Source organism: Aethalodelphis obliquidens, unplaced genomic scaffold, assembly GCF_003676395.1.
Source record: "Aethalodelphis obliquidens isolate GAN/ISIS:26980383/991018 unplaced genomic scaffold, ASM367639v1 scaffold26, whole genome shotgun sequence".
In the NCBI taxonomy this organism is placed as follows: domain Eukaryota; kingdom Metazoa; phylum Chordata; class Mammalia; order Artiodactyla; family Delphinidae; genus Aethalodelphis; species Aethalodelphis obliquidens.
The window spans coordinates 17,588,930-17,603,907 of NW_020837970.1; the positions used below are offsets into that span (position 1 = coordinate 17,588,930).

Below are 14,978 nucleotides of genomic sequence, written 5' to 3' on the forward strand. Positions count from 1 at the left end.
TCATCCCACTGAGCCACCAATCAAAATCTGTGTGAGCGAGTATGGAATTATTTCATCCTATTTGAACTAGCTTGAATCAGGGAGAACTGGCTCTGCCCAGGCTCCAGGCCAGTAGTCGGCACTCAAAGTTGGTGATTTTCTTTGGCCTAATCTCTTTTGTTATTTTTTTTCCCTTGGAGGTATCTGCCCTGCTGCTCTCCTTTCTCCTCCCACATACCACACCCGTCCCTGGATCGGCCTGGCTCTGGGGCAGGGAGCTTACATTCTACTGCCACCTTCATTGTCCCACTCGTGCACCTGCACTTTCAAAACAACTCCTGCAGGCAGGCTTTGGAGGCAGTCGTAATCAAACAGGCTGACTCATTTAGGGAGTCTACCTGTATCTGGACAACCTCTTCAAATATTTAAGGTCACCCTTACCCCCTCCTGGGAGAGGAGGGACATTTTCTCACAGTCATTCTATTTCCTACCTCACTAGCTTTAAACGCCTCCATTTGAATTGAAAGAATGTAGCACTGCATTAGGAACCAAGAAACTGGGCTCTAGTAATTTTCCGGCCATTAGCTAGCTGGGTTATTTTGGTCATGCCCTCCCTGGGACGATATTTGCCAGTTAGTAAAAAGAAGGGCTTGGATATACAGATCAAAGTTTGATTTTTATTATTACTGTTTTGCAGCAGGTTTTTTTCTGTGTGTGGGGATACAGTATTACCCTAAGACAAGAAAAATGCTGAATCCCTCTGGCTGTCAGAAGCGAGTTTTCTCTCTCCCCCATGCTGTCTAACCCTAGTTAGAATGTGGAGGGCTCTTGTCCTTTGTCCCTTGCCTTTAGAAGGAGCCCAGTGAGTATTATCTTCTGTGTGAGTGTGCGCGTGTGACTGTGCGCCCCTTACAGGAGGGCTCTTCTGTCGCTGCCCTTATAGTCACTGCCTTCTTCTCCGCTCTTGTTTACAGCAAAAATTTTCTTGCTGGCTCCCTGCTTCAGCCTCATCCTCATCCTCTTGTAGCCAGAATGGTTGTCCCAAAACGCAATGGTTGTCCCTCCTGTCCCAAAACGCAAGGTTGTCCCAAAACGCAATGGTTGTCCCTCCTGTGCCTCGGCCCTTCAATGGCTCCCACAAACCTCAGGATAAGATTAGCGCGGAATTCAAGGCCTTCCACCATCTGGCCCTAGTTTAATTACCTCCTGGTCTCACCCCTTTTTCCTCTTACTTGGCCAGCCCGGACCGCTCTTCCTTCCAATCTCGCCACCCTCCTCCCTCCTTTCCTCGGTCTAGACTGTCCTCCCCTCTACAGAATGATGTCTGTCCGCTCTCACCCAGGGAGGGATCTGTGGCGTTCGTCCTCGTTAAGGGGCCCCTGTGGTGAGTGAAGGTGGGTTAGGGGCCGGTGCTTCCCGAGGCGGCCGCCAGGGGGCGTCAGGAGCGGCTCCAGATGACAGCAGGAGGCCGAGAGTGGGGGAGGGAGGAGGGACTGAGGGAGCGCGGATCCCGGCTCTCGGGATCGCAAACTCAGAGCCAGAGTTCTCCGCGCGCACCCGAGCCTCTGGCCGCCCGCGCAGCCCGACGCGGAACCCGGGCGCAGCGGGAGCCCGTGCAGGACGGGCGCGGGGCGGCGGCGGCGGCGGCGGCCGTCCATGCGGCGCGCTCGGGGCTGCCCGGCGCCGGGAACCACGCGGGGGCGAGGCGAGGCGGCCACCGGCCGCTCCGGGACACGGACCGCCAGGTGAGCCGAGCTGCCCGCGCCGCGCGCCCTCTGCGCCCAGCCTGCGGGGTCACGACCCGGCCCGGCCGCTGCCAGCCTCTCGGGCCCCCTCAGGACCGCCGGGCGGGCTGGCGCGGGTGGCGGGGCGCAGTGGGTGTGTCGGGGGCGCCGAGGGGCTGCGTCCGAACCAGACTGAGGGAGCCAGCGCGCGCCTAGTTCGTGCCGACGGCTGCGCCTCCTTCTGTCTTCTTTTCCTGGGGGATTTGCTCCGTCCCAGCGCCAGCACTCACCCCTCCACCCTCCTACTTGGAAACTATTGGGACAGTCAACCTTGGCCGTCCTGGAGTCGGGGCCCCGAGCTCTCTTGGTTGCGGCAGTTGGGGACTGGCGAGTGAACACCCAGCCCGCGCGACCCCACGCTAGCCTCGCCAACCTCCTGCCCGGGGCCGGAGAGCTGGTCGAGTCTCGGTCGGCGCGCGTCGAGACCTAGCCTGGGGCCTCGGCCACATCGTTTTCTAGAAAGCCTCACATCTCTGTGTGTGTGTCTCAGCTAAACCGCTGCAACCTAGCGCCTCTGGGAGCCGGAGTGGATGGGCGGTTTCCGCCAACTCCGGACACTTCCTCAAGTGTAGCCCAAGTACCTGCAGTCCCTTGGCGCGCTTGTAGAATTAGCGTTTACAGAACTAGCCCACACTGGAGCTATCTGGAAGTTAATATTTTTTTCTTTGAAATAACATCAGCCCTAAGTTGGGAAGAGGCTTTCAGGTCGTTCTCAGGCCCACTTAGCATCGGGAATTTGTGGGGTCTCCTTAAGCAGTCCACAGCCAGACCCGCGCCCCACCCCCCTGCGCGTGCCTCCACTACTGCCTGGCGAGTGTGCGTGCCTGGCGAGTGTGCGTGCCTGCCTCTCTTCCTGTCTCCTCAGTGACCCCCACCGCGCAGCCCTTTGTCCCTTGGCAGGCAGTAAGTGAATCTGAAGCCTTGGTCCTGGGTAGCCAAAGCGATCCTGTGATGCCTGTTGGAATTTGGAAAAAGAAACATAGAGACCTGAGAGAGGTCTGCGGAATCATCTCCTCCAACTGTCCTTTCGCAGCTGAAGGCACCCAGGTACAAAAGAGTCTAAAGATTTTTCAAAGATCACACAGCTCTTAAAACCTGTATAATCTGCGTGTGTCTTCTGCTTCATTGATAAAAGTGATGAAGTGGTTGGGCTTAATGGCACTTTATTGGGTCTCAAAATACAAAGAAGTAAACATTTTAAAAAGGTGATTTAAATACAGTGCTACTCAACTCCTATAGATTTTTGTTGGTACCATAGTTGAATTCCTTTAGAGAACAAAATCCTAGCCCTGAAATTAATGCAAGGAAGCAGACAGGAGTCCTGGGACTTTCCTATAAACCGTTGCAGGGCTGGAACAGGGATTTCCCAGAGGTCCCGGAAACAAGTTTGGGTGATCAGAATACTGGAGGCGCTAGTGAACAAGCAACTCGGGTGGCCTCTTGTGGGGAGGGCTGGCCAGATGAGCTTGTGTGGTCTCCTCCATGCCCAGCACCCAGCAGGGTGCCAGCTTGGTCTTATCTTCATTTCAGGCTTCCCTGCCATGTAGAAGTGGTTCCAGTTGGCTGTTAGGAAAAAATAAATAAAATACAGCCTAGAGTTTGCATAAGATCAGGATTGGATATTTTGACTCGGAGGGTTGTTGTTGACCTAGAATGCTTATTGTGACTGTGATCAGTTATCCTAAAGAGAGTCTGGGTACTGATTGCCTATCCTTTTCCATCCCCCAACGTTTCTCTCCATGGTACCACCTTTCTCCCAGTTGGCTGGGAGTCTCTATGTTTGAGGGTACCAGACTCGGCATCCCAGCTCCCTCATTTACAGCTAATTCGTTACCAAGTCCCATCTATGTTCTTTTGTGGTATCCAGGAAATTATTTTCCTGTCTCCATTCCCTCTGCTCCCTCCTCAAACCATGTCCGCGTTACAGTAAGAGTCTCCCCTCTTGACTTCTGGCCACGAGTCCCTTTCTTCATTTTAATCCATCGTCTTTCACGCTGACAGATTAATATTCCTAAAATTCTGATTGCACCACATCACTTCTTTCAAAAAATCACAATGGCTCCCCAGCATTCACTTCTATTTAAATCATCTCCAGCCAATATTTTTGGGGATCTGCTGTGTCAGGGAGTGTTACAACATGCTGAGGCTTAAACCAAGAGCAAGACAATATCCTTGCCCTTGATTCGTTGACAGGCTAGCAGATGATGTATAGCCACCTGGGAGAGAAAGAGATGTAAAGAAAGAACCACAAAACAAAGCGAAACATTGGGAGTGTGCAAAGCATCAGGGAGACACAGATGACGGAGAAATATTTTCCTGCGTGGGAAGAGCTAGGAAAATTTCTGCTGGGCCTTGAAACATGGGGAGGAGTTCAAGGAGATGGGAAAGGCTGGAAGGAGGGGAAGCATGGCAGGCAAAGGGAAGAGCTTGAGCAAAGACCTAGAGATGTGAAAGTGTTCGTATGGACACGGTGGCATCAAGGCCATTCTTCGTCTGGATGTTTCAAACTTGCCTTAATTTGAGTCTACTTTATTGATCCAAGAGCAGCCCAGCTCTTCCCTGCCTGAAATCCTTCACTCCACTTACCTGTTCTTTTTATCGGGGCCTTGTATGTCCCCTACCCAGCAGCTCAGAAATGCAGATTTCCCCTCTGCTGGTCTAAATTTTGCCAGGAAGTGGATCCCAGCCCTTCTTGCACATGCCCATTCCTCTCTTCCATGAACCCATTTTATGTGTTCCCCTGCATTCTTTGCACGGTCTCTGTATTCAGCCTGGACATGTCCTAGTGGGCAAGCCGCATCTCCCCAGCCACCCCAAAGTTTCTCCAGAGCAGCTCCTGGGTTTCTGTTCCTAGGGCCTCTCCCGGGCCGTGGGGCACAGTTCCAGCACGTTGCCAGCACCAGCGAACTTGAAAATGTGACTGGCTTTGACCTTCCATCCTACTTTTCCCTGCTTTCTCTTCTTCTCCCCACTTGTCCCACCTTTTATCTTTCTCTGTGTGTGTGTGCAGAGTTGTGATATTTATTTACATATGTGCAGATCTAAAGGTTGCACGTGTGTTTATCGCCTGGCTTCTCTTTGAAGGTAATGGTTTAGAAATGCTGTGCCAATTGCTAACAGGGCCCAGGCTGCCACTGGGAGGGGAGTTTCAGTGCGAGGCTCTGCCTTGAGGCTGCTTTGCTGACTCTTGCCCTCTTTCAGGATCCCCCCTCTTCACTCCCCTCTGCTTGACCTGTGCGCTGATGCCGGGCCACCCCTCATCTTGGGCCAGATTTGCCTTCTTTTCTTTCTCCAACCCATCAAAACTGACTTCTCCGGTTTTTGGAGCCTTGCTGGCCTGATGAATTCTTTCAGGTCAAGTTTAATGAGCCCTGTGTGTGCTGGGCTTGATGCTTTCATCCTTCCAGCAACCTGTGACAGGAACAGTATCACCTGCATTTTATGAGGAAGGAAACTCCGCTTACCTGCCTGAGGTCAACAACTCAGGTTTGGAATCTGAGTCTTAGAACCCAGCTTCCTAAGTCTGGTGCTCTTTCCACTATATCCCTGTTTCCTGAAAGGGTTGTTTTCAGAACACCTGAATCAGAATTAGGATCTGGTGGGGGAAAAAAACAGATTCCAGGGTGGAGGCAGGGCCTGGGGACGAGCATTTTAAAGACAGCCTCAGGTAATTCTGCACGGCTCAGGTTTGAGGACCACTGCCCTAGGCTGCCTTTACAATGAGGTTCTAATGACAGGTGGTGAGTTAATGAGCCACTGGATCCCAGGTAGCACAGTCCTTTTCAACAGAGGCCTTGACCTTGACTCTTAAGGAGTGAGCCATGGAGCAGAGCCCTCTTTTGGTCAAAGGGGTCTTCAGTTCAGTCCTGAAAGCATGCTCCGCACCTCTCCCCATCAGGCTCACTGTGAATGTATTTCTGGGCTTGAGCATGTGCTGAGGGAGAGGGACCAGGGTGGATTGGTTTGGAGACCCGAGTTGCCTGAGGTGACAGTGGACTGGGACTCCCCAAAGAGGGCTGAGCGTGTGGGCGTGGTGAGTCCCACCTCCTTCCCCAGAGTGGGGTCTGGTCATTGACACATCTCCTTCATTCTACAGGCCTTTATTTTGCACCCTCCCACCTCGAGGCTTGGTTTCCCCATCTGTAACAAAGGATGGCCACATCCTAGAGGGCTTGTGTAGGGACTGGTGCACAGGCACATGGGGCATTAAGCAAAGTGGGTGCCCGGTGTCAGTTTTCATCCCATTTAACTGCTCTGTACCCAGTCAGCGCTTGGCAGGCAGTTGGTGCTCAATATATGAGCTCTAGAAAAAGTACGTCGTCTCAGGCCCCCTCAGGTCCAGGGGGTTTGTGTCTGAAGGGCTGAATATTGCAACCTTAATTCAAACCCAGGAAATGAACAGCCCTAGCTGTGCAGTAATAATAGTGATGATGATGATGATAATGATCAAGAAGAATTATCAATTCAACATCCTCTTCCCTCTCCATTTCCTTCCTACAATTTCCCTTTAGTTTCCTCCAAGAAGGACCTAAGAAACAGGTAGGCAGCAGTTTGCTTTTATTGATGGTTACCTGGCCCGGGAGAGTGGTCCCTTTCTGCTTATCTCTTTTCCTTTTTCCCTAATCCTTTCCCTGAACGTACTGTGCATGCTGTCTTCTCGCATGAGCCTTACTCAAGCACATCACTGAGCAGTACCCCGGCAGCATTCTCCCTTAACCCCTCTCCTCTCGGGCGTGGTCCGGAGAGCCTGCTTACACTGCACTTGTCCCAGAAGGGTGGTATCAGGCAGCCCAGGACCTGGGCTGGGCAACCCTCCCAGACAGCTGGCCGTCTGCCCTAGGGCTGGCCAGCAGCAAGGACCCAAATAATGAGTGATTATTGGGCGCCCCATCTAATCTCCTGCCAGGGGAAATGAAGGGCCAGCCGTGGGCTGGGGCTCGTCATGACCTGCTCCAGGTGGGCTTGGAATGCACCCAGCGCAGGATGGGGATTAAGGCTTGAAAGATGAGAGGAAATGAGATGTTAACCCTTTAGGTTGTGGCCCCCTGAGCCCCAGCAGGGAAGTCGCAAGGGAATTATCTGTAGGCATCTGATGAAAGGGGAGCTTGGCCTCTGATTTACGGCAGGGATGCAGCCACATGACTCTGAGGGGAGAGCAGCAGGGTGAGACAAGTGATGTCTTTGACTTCACCATTTTTCTTGGAGGCTCAGGTTAATTTCTTATGCAAATGGATACGCGGACTGCAGGGAGGCTGCTCTACCTGCTTCCTTCTTGGAAACCTTCTGATCATATCAGCACGTTACAAATTTGTAGTTGCCAAACAGACTTTTCCTTCTGTAACACAGTGCCTCTGATCCTTGTCATTTCGAGGAGGATGGAGAAGGGAGTCTGGCACTGGCTGGACACCATCTTCGGTAGTGGGTCCACCTCCTTCCCCGGGTCAGGCAGCTGAGGGTGGGAGCCCTCCCGAGCCGGCTGCCTGAATTCAGGCCTTGACTCAGCCATGCTGGGGGGCCCTGAAGAGTTCCTTAACCTCTTGTGCTGTAAGTCTTCCCGTCTGTAAAATGGGCATAGTAATACATACATACATACTGTGGGTGAGAGTCATGAGAATGTAAAAATCTTAAAACAGCCTCAGGCACATGGATGTGCCGTGTGAAGGTTAGCCATCACTTTTTTCTCGCTTCTCTGGGAAGGATGTAAGCAGCTTCTCTTCCACACCTCTCACATTTGCTTAGGGTGATTGATCTCGATTGTTTGACCTCTAACCCTCACATGCCTTGAATTCTGGTCCCTCTCGCCCCTCCCTTTGCTACTGGCTCCCTGGCCTTCAGCTGCCCTTTTGATTCCACTCCTTGCCCCCAGCCCCTGCCTCCACACTTGGCGGCCAGAGCTGGTGGACTGGGAAGTGACACCTGCCTGGTCCTGTGGTGGCATGGCCCTTCCACACCAGCGCTGCCCACAGCCAGCCTTGCTGTGACCTGACAGCCCAGAGAAAAGTGGCTGAGAGTAGGGAGGGCAGCTGCCTTGAAAGCAAAATTAGGAGCCGTGGAGACAGTCTGACCTGGGTGCAAATCACAGCTCTGCCCCTTCTTCTGGTTTCTTTGAGCTCTGGTTGCTTCATCCTTGATTGATGCTAAGAATAGCAACACTTATCTAATGGTCAAGAGGGTCCCACCCGACAGTGGACATGAGGCTCTTTGAGACTGTCAGTAGAGGCGGAGAGTTTATTGCTGGTTATAAGGTGAGTCTTGGGAGTGGAGCTGTGTGTCTTCAAGTTTTTAAGTCTTGTTACAGGGTATGCACTGACATCCTAGCCACTAGCTCTGTTTAGTGTCTTTTCCAGAACAGACAAGTACTCAGGTCCTGCTTGACTTTAGTGATGTTTTAGTCAAGGCCCAGGGTTTCATTCTTTTTTTTTTTTTTTATTAATTTTTACTGGAGTATAGTTGATTTACAGTGTTGTGTTAGTTTCTGCTGTACAGCAATGTGAATCAGTTATACATATACATATATCCACTCTTGTTTAGATTTTTTTCCCATATAGGTCATTACAGAGTATTGAGTAGAGTTCCTGTGCTATACAGTAGGTTCTTATTAGTCCAGGGTTTCATTCTGCTTGTAGTTCAAAGGATCTTCTGGCCAGCTAAGGGAGAGGGAACTGCTGTTTATGGAGCTCTGTGTCAGGTGCTGGAGTTTACCTGCATGAAGTTATTTAATCCTCTCCACAATCCATGTAAGCTAGACAATATTCTTCTTGTTGTACAGCCTAGAAAACTGAGGCTCAGAGAGGTTAAGGAAATTACATGGGCTCACACAGCAAGTGGATGTCAGAGTGATATTTGAATTCCAAGTCATCCGCCTCCAGAATATGTGCTCTGGGGGAACTACTGGGCCAGTTAGTGCCTCATTATAATTATAACCCGCTGAGAAGTCTAACTGTAACCACTTAAAAGTCTAATTGTAACCCACTTGAAAATTTTAAAAATTGAGATTCACCGTTTTAAAGTACACAATTCAGTGGTTTTTACGTTATTCACAAAGTTGTGCCACCCTCACCATGATCTAATTCCAGAATATTTTCAGCAGCCCTAAAAGAAATTCTGTACCCATTAGAAGTCATTCCCCACTCCCTCCTCTCCCAGCCTGTGCAAACCATGACTCTACCTTCTGTCTCTATGGATTCTGGACATTTTATATAAATGGAGTCATATAATACATGGTCTTTTGTGACTGACTTCTTTCCCTAAGAATAGCGTTTCCAGGGTTTGTCCATGTTGAAGCGTGTATCAGTGCTTCCTTCCTTTTTATTGCTGTGTAACCCACTGAAACTAAAAAGTAAGGCTGACTATTTTGCTTAGAGAAGGGGTGGAGTTGCAATCGCCAAACAGATGTAGCACAAAGGGGGGCTCATTTTTTACTGTGGGCAGGTGTGAAAGAACCGTGACTATGGGGGCAGGCGGAGTGAGTACGGCTGCCTGAGTGTGTGGAGGCGGAGGCGGGAGGGAGGTTGGCTGGGTTCCCACGTCTGGGAGTAGCAGGGATGCCCAGCTTCTCTCCTCCAGGCACTCGTGCTGCCCTTGGCTTGTGCCACTGGCAAAGGCTATTGAGATGTGCCCTGGGTGCCGTGGACCCCTGCCTGGGAGAGGCGGGCTGGAGGGTTTTGGAGCTGCCTTTGCCACAGTCTGCCTAGTTTCGGTACAGTATAGACAGTTTAGCCCCTGCACAGTCTGCTGCATAGCTTTGAACTCCACGTGGACCCCGGTGTCAAATGCTGTGTGCTGATGACGGCACTGATGATTTGCTTTTTAAGTTTCTAGATATAACACTTTATTTTTTTCTGATTACAAAGGTAAGATATATTTATTGCAGAAAACTTAGAAAATACAGAAAACACAAAGCAGAAAAATAAAAATCACCCATAATTTCCCAACCAATGATGACCATTATTTTCAATGTGTATCTTCCTGGTGTCTCTCTCTCACCCTACCCACACACACTTTTATAAAATTGGTATTATGTTAAACATATTGCTTTGTTCACTACTTTTTTCACTTAATAATTCATCATAAACATTTTCCTTCTGTACTAAATATTCGATATTCTTCAAAAACGTGATTTTTTAAATGGCTACAGTGTATTTTTTAAAAATATTAATGTTTGACTTATGATAAAAACCCTCCAGAAAGTAGGCATACAGGGATATACCTCAACATAATAAAGGCCATATATGACAAACCCACAGCCAACCTCATTCTCAATGGTGAAAAACTGAAAGCATTTCCACTAAGACCAGGAACAAGACAAGGTTGCCCACTCTCACCACTCTTATTCAACATAGTTTTGGAAGTTTTAGCCACAGCAATCAGAGAAGAAAAAGAAATAAAAGGAATCCAAACCAGAAAAGAAGAAGTAAAGCTGTCACTGTTTGCAGATGACATGATACTATACATAGAGAATCCTAAAGATGCTACCAGAAAACTACTAGAGCTAATCAATGAATTTGGTAAAATAGCAGGATACAAAATTAATGCACAGAAATCTCTGGCATTCCTATACACTAATGATGAAAAATCTGAAAGAGAAATTAAGGAAACACTCCCATTTACCACTGCAACAAAAAGAATAAAATACCTAGGAATAAACCTACCTAAGGAGACAAAAGACCTGTATGCAGAAAACTATAAGACACTGATGAAAGAAATTAAAGATGATACAAACAGATGGAGAGATATACCATGTTCTTGGATTGGAAGGATCAACATTGTGAAAATGACTATACTACCCAAAGCAATCTACAGATTCAGTGCAATCCCTATCAAACTACCACTGGCATTTTTCACAGAACTAGAACAAGAAATTGCATAATTTGTATGGAAACACAAAAGACCCCGAATAGCCAAAGCAATCTTGAGAAAGAAAAACGGAGCTGGAGAAATCAAGCTCCAGGACTTCACACTATACTACAAAGCTACAGTAATCAAGACAGTATGGTACTGGCACAAAAACAGAAATATAGATCAATGGAACAGGATAGAAAGCCCAGAGATAAACCCACAGACACATGGTCACCTTGTTTTTGATAAAGGAGGCAAGAATATACAATGGAGAAAAGACAGCCTTTTCAATAAGTGGTGCTGGGAAAACTGGACAGCTACATGTAAAAGAATGAAATTAGGACACTCCCTAACACCATACACAAAAATAAACTCAAAATGGATTAAAGACCTAAATCTAAGGCCAGACACTGTAAAACTCTTAGAGGAAAACATAGGCAGAACACTCTGTGACATAAATCACAGCAAGATCCTTTTTGACCCACCTTCTAGAGAAATGGAAGTAAAACAAAAATAACAAATGAGACCTAATGAAACTTAAAAACTTTTGCACAGCAAAGGAAACCATAAACAAGACCAAAAGATAACCCTCAGAATGGGAGAAAATATTTGCAAATGAAGCAACTGACAAAGGATTAATCTCCAAAATTTACAAGCAGCTCATGCAGCTCAATAACAAAAAAACAAACAACCCAATCCAAAAATGGGCAGAAGACCTAAATAGACATTTCTCCAAAGAAGACATACAGGTTGCCAGCAACACATGAAAGAATGCTCAACATCATTAATCATTAGAGAAATGCAAATCAAAACTACAGTGAGATACCATCTCACACCAGTCAGAATGGCCATCATCAAAAAATCTACAAGCAATAAATGCTGGAGAGGGTGTGTAGGAAAGGGAACCCTCTTGCACTGTTGGTGAGAATGTAAACTGATACAGCCACTATGGAGAACAGTATGGAGGTTCCTTAAAAAACTAAAAACAGAACTACCATACGACCCAGCAATCCCACTAGCAGGCATATGCCCTGAGAAAACCATAATTCAGAAAGAGTCATGGGGCTTCCCTGGTAGCGCAGTGGTTGAGTGTCCGTCTGCGGATGCAGGGGACACGGGTTCGTGCCCCGGTCCGGGAGGATCCCACATGCCGCGGAGCGGCTGGGCCCTGTGAGCCATGGCTGCTGAGCCTGCGCGTCCGGAGCCTGTGCTCCGCAACGGGAGAGGCCCGCGTACTGCAAAAAAAAAAAAAGAGTCATGTACCACAATGTTCATTGCAGCTCTATTTACAATAGCCAGGACATGGAAGCAACCTAAGTGTCCATCGACAGATGAATGGATAAAGAAGATGTGGCACATATATACAATGGAATATTACTCAGCCATAAAAAGAAATGAAATTGAGTTATTTGTAGTGAGGTGGATGGACCTAGAGTCTGTCATACAGAGTGAAGTAAGTCAGAAAGAGAAAAACAAATACCGTATGCTAACACATATGTATGGAATCTAAAGAAAGAAAACAGGTTCTGAAGAACCTAGGGGCAGGACAGGAATAAACATGCAGATGTAGAGAATGGACTTGAGGACATGGGGAGGGGGAAAGGTAAGCTGGGACGAAGTGAGAGCGTGGCATGGACATATATACACTACCAAATGTAAAATAGATAGCTAGTGGGAAGCAGCCACATAGCACAGGGAGACCAGCTCGGTGCTTTGTGACCACCTAGAGGGGTGGGATAGAGAGGGTGGGAGGGAGACGCAAGAGGGAGGAAATATGGGGGTATATGTATATGTATAGCTGATTCACTTTGTTATACAGCAGAAACTAACACACCATTGTAAAGCAATTATACTCCAATAAAGATGTTAAAAAAATATTAATGTTTGCTTAAACAGTCCCCTGGTTTGGACATGTTGGTTTTTTTCAGTTTTTCGATATTGTTTATAAATAAAACTGCTTCTTTTGTGCTTTTTTTGTACATCTATTAATGCATAGTGCTCCTTCTGGGACAAAAGATATAAATACTCTTAAAGTATTTGATACATATTATCAAATTGGCCTTCCAGAAAACTATATAATTCCACAACTGTGCTACATTTTAACTTGAGTTTTACTGTACATGTTGCTTTGCCGAAGTACGCCTCCATTCCCCTGTGCCTCCCTCCTCCCCTCCCTTCTCTGTACCCCCTGGCTCACCCCACCTATCAGCATAGTACTCTAATTGCTCATATTGTTTTCTCCTTGATATTTGCCTATATTTTAATTTATGCATGTCTTTTTCACCTAGTGTGATTTTTATATTAACATTTCTCTTGACATAGTCGGGGTTCCCATTTTTAAGCTTAATGACCATTTCCATCATTTTGCCCCATCATGGTTTCCTTAGCCATTCCCCATCCTCTGTTAGAGATCTAGGTGGTTTCTAGTTTCTTCCTCATCAAAAAATTAGTACTACCAACTTGAATGTTCAGTTTGCTCTTTTGTTTTTTGTTTTTCTGATCTCATGTTCCATTTTGGAAATTCAGTTCCTGGTCATGTAATTACTAGGTGCAAGGCAGGAGCTGTTCTAATAACATTAATGCTGCTGAGGGGCCTTCAGAGAAAAGGCACCTGGGAGGCCCAGGTGAGAGAACCCAGAAACAGAATGGATGCGCGTTTTGGCCTCCCTTTTCCCTTCCTTATTAGGTACTGTTCTTTCCTCGGGGGAACATGGGAGGAACTCAACACCTCACTCCTACAAGGGATATAAGAGGTGCTGCGAATTGGGACTTACCGAGTTCCATGCAGGGAAATTAGGTCAGTGTTCGTACGGTGTCCACATATAAATGGCATCATACGATAGGTGGTCTTTTGTGACTAGCTTCTTTCACTAAGCATAGTGAAGGGGAAGATCTTGGCGGCTTCTCAGATTGTGCAAATACGCTTTCGTGGTTCTGCGTGGGCCTCGCCTTGCGTCCATTCACCCTGCTTCCAGTACTTTCTGAGCCCCGGCCACGCGTGGCAGCAGGACCCTCCATCGTAAATGGTGTGAGTTCCAGTCCTGACTTTGTCACTTAGTGCCTGTGAACAGCTTAACCTGTTCCAGCTTCAGTGTCCTCATTTGTGAAAAGGACTAATGATCACTGTACCTGCCGTCAGAGTGAGAGGAGACAGCGTTTGTTCATTCCTCTCTTGAAACCAAGGGGCCTTCATGGGCGCTGGGACATCTGTCCGCCTTCAAGAGAAAGGAGCTGGCATTCCTGCCTTGGGGGGCACTTACAGTCTTGGAGGGGCCAGGCGGGGAGATGATGCGTGTGATAAAGGGAAGGCAGGGGCCCAGGAGAAGGGCATCGGCCTGACAGTGGTGGGAAGTCACAGCGACTTAAGAAGGGCCGCACGCTGACTTGGGAAAGGGAGGGAGGACGCAGAAGCCTGTTTTACGGGAGGGCTGCGTTCTCGAAGACCTCACAGAATTCAGATCTCTCAGCATTCAGACTGTGGTTTTCCCCAGAGGATAGATGTACAGAGCATGCATGGGTGCGTGGTGCATTCTCAGAATGCATAATTTTGCTCGAAGTTGGCTTTTCACGCTGTCACTGTTATCACCAGCACTGCACAGAGGGCTCACTCATAAACGGCCCACTTGGTATCTCAGGACGGTTTGGCTTCCTCGATAGCCAAGCTGCCGATGGTGGTTGTTACTGTCATCATCACAGTGTGTTTTCAATCCAGCACCACCATTTGACAGACCATCTAGATCAGAGGTCAGCAAACTTTTTTTGTAAAGGACCAGTGAGTTAATATTTCAGCTTTGTAGGGTCTTTGTTGCAACTAATCAGCTCTGCCTTTGGAGCACAAAAGCAACCATAGACGATACAGAAAAGAATGGGCAGTAAAACCTTATTTACACACGCTGCAATTTGAATTTCGTATAATTTTCATGTCGTGAAATAGTATTCTTCTTTCAATATTTGTTCAGCCATTTGAAAATGTGACAAGAGCAGGCCGTGGGACAGGTCTGGCCCACTGGCCAGGGTTTGCTGACCCCTGGTCTAGATGACTATAATATTTGAAAATTGTTTTCAGTTGAGTGAATGTTAAAAAAAAAATAAAAAGAGTGAATGTTAAAATAGCCCCACAGTCAACAAAATCACTCATAGAAGTTCCAGGGATCATAAGAGTATAACTAAGTTCACAAGTTCTATCAAAAGATTGTGGGTATTTATCAGCCTGGGTGATACCAATGTAGGCAAGTTATTCTAACGAATTTTAAAATTTACATCATATTGTTTTGAAATGCATCAAATGACTTTATTAATAGTTATCTCATTCTATGTTGTGGTTCAAATTGTATCCCATACCTTTGTTCGTTACTGTGTACCATCCTGGAATCTAAC

The 14,978-nt window shown here is 47.6% G+C and overlaps 1 protein-coding gene across 2 annotated transcripts in view; it reads left to right on the forward strand.

Annotated features, from left to right (window-relative positions):
* The first annotated feature begins 1,515 nt into the window (after nucleotides 1-1,515).
* The window catches only part of THSD4 (thrombospondin type 1 domain containing 4), a 576,361-nt gene continuing 562,898 nt past the window's right edge, over nucleotides 1,516-14,978 (forward strand). The window contains exon 1 of one of the 2 annotated variants that reach the window (XM_027123511.1): nucleotides 1,516-1,724. The gene's annotated coding sequence lies outside the window, so the exon portion shown is untranslated. Of the gene's footprint in view, nucleotides 1,725-2,087; nucleotides 2,811-14,978 lie in introns of those variants that run through there. The other variant, XM_027123512.1, reaches the window with a different exon arrangement.